The sequence below is a fragment of the Octodon degus genome, unplaced genomic scaffold, assembly GCF_000260255.1.
Source record: "Octodon degus isolate 3935 unplaced genomic scaffold, OctDeg1.0 scaffold00042, whole genome shotgun sequence".
NCBI classification, from domain to species: Eukaryota; Metazoa; Chordata; class Mammalia; order Rodentia; family Octodontidae; genus Octodon; species Octodon degus.
In genome coordinates, this window is record NW_004524618.1 from 3,155,236 (window position 1) to 3,157,207 (window position 1,972).

General features: G+C 47.8%; 1 pseudogene; it reads left to right on the top strand.

The window, feature by feature from the left end:
- The first annotated feature begins 260 nt into the window (after positions 1-260).
- LOC105742219 lies at positions 261-644 on the top strand (annotated as a pseudogene).
- The last annotated feature ends 1,328 nt before the right edge of the window (positions 645-1,972 follow it).

Sequence of the window (1,972 nt, forward strand, 5' to 3'; positions counted from 1 at the left end):
GTGCTGGGGGATTGAACTGCGGTCCCTGGGCTTTGCTTAGCTTGTTCTAAGTAGGTGCTTTAGACCACTGAGCCATCTCACCAGCCCCAAGCCTTTAATTTTTATCTTTTTTTTTTTTTTTTCTGGAGTGTTGCAGATACATTCTTGGGGAAGGGGTGTCCTCTAGTGTTTTTTGTTTTGTCTTTAAAAGGAGTCTTGGCTTTTGCCCGCAGCGGGAAACGCACCAATTTATCCACACACCACCTCAACCAGAGAAGAATATGCTAATTAAAGTGAAGACACTGACCGGAAAGGAGATTGAGATTGACACTGAACCCTCAGACAAGGTGGAACGAATCAAGGAGCGTGTGGAGGAGAAAGAGGGAATCCCGCCACAACAGCAGCGGCTCATCTATAGCGGCAAACAGATGAATGATGAGAGGACAGCAGTGACTACAAGATTCTAGGTGGTTCTGTCCTCCACCTGGTGTTGGCTCTGAGAGGAGGAGGTGGTCTTAGGCAATGATGAGTCTTCCCTCCTCTGTACCTCCCTCCCCTGTCGCTCATAGTGAAGTATATATTCTGTCACTGGCTGGGACACATGAGCCGTTGCCTCCTGTCTTGGCTGCCCTGTGTTGTGTATTTACGGATGGGAGACTGAGGACCCCAGGATGCAGTGTTCCTGGCCCAGCGGGCCTTTGCTGACTAGTGGGTTTTAGTTTGCAGTCCTGTGCACTTCCCTCTTATGGCTGTGTCCCTGATTGCCAATAAAATATTTCCTATCCTTCTGGAAATAAATAAAAATAAAAAAATAAATAAAAGGAGTCTTGATTTTATTTGAGAGACATTGTTTTGCTAAGAGCACAGTTCCTGTTACTGAGAGGGCAGGGCGCCCCCTACTGGAGAAATGATTGTATCTCACGGGATGCGTATCTGCTGGTGAGCGGGCAAGGTGTGTATGTAGATTTCCTATGTGCACACAGTGTACCCTTATTAAGAAACGCGTGTTTATGTTAGTGCTTTGTATATAAGGGTCATACTTTATTTTTTCTTTTTGTTTTTAAAATTTATTTGAGGCCGGGGAGATAGCTCAGTAGAATAAACACTTGCCTGGCAAGCATAAGGTCCTGAGTTCAATCCCTGGTACCACAAAAAAAAAAAAAAAAAAAAAAAAAAAAAAAAAAAAATCATACATGGTCTTACTATGCAGTTCAGACTTGAGGTGCTCCTCCCATCTCAGCTCTAGGGCTACAGGTGCGCGCCACCCCGGCCAGTTTCAAGGCGGGCACATCTGGGTTTCTGGGGCTGGCTTGGCATGTGGTGCCAGGGATCCAGCTCAGGTCCTTGTGCTTGCCAGGCAGGAACTTAGACTGCTGAGCTATCTCCCTGGCCCAAGTGATACTCTTCCTGCTGGGGTTTCTTTTTCTGCTTGTCTAATGGGTGTGGCCAGATTCTCTGCTACCCTGAGAACAGAGGCCTTCCTGGTCATGGGAGACCTGGGGGACACTGCGAGGGGGCTGTCAACCAGTACCAGTGGGACAACTGGAGAACCATGGGGAAAAGGTTGAACCGAGTCCCTGCTTCTTTCTTTGTACCCACATAACCTCCACTTGGTTCAGAGACCTAAACATAAAAATATGAATCATTGGGCGGGCCAGATAGCTCAGTGGATAAAGTGCCTGCTTAGGCAGACTCAGGGACTGGGGTTCAATCCCTGGCCTGCTGCAGCCCCACCCCCGGGGCATGCTGAAAGGTGAGTGAGATTGGCCCAGTGTTTTTTATTTATTTATTTTTTTCCGGAACTGGGATTGGACTCAGGCCCTTGCGCTGGCCAGCAAGCGCTTATTCTACTGAGCTATCTCCCCAGCCCTAGTGAGATTGGGTGTAGTGTCATGCGCCTGTAATCCCAGCGCTCAGAAGGCTGAAACACAGGAGAATCCGGTCTGTGTAGTGAGAACCTGTAGACACTGTACTGTATACTTTTAAAAAAGTG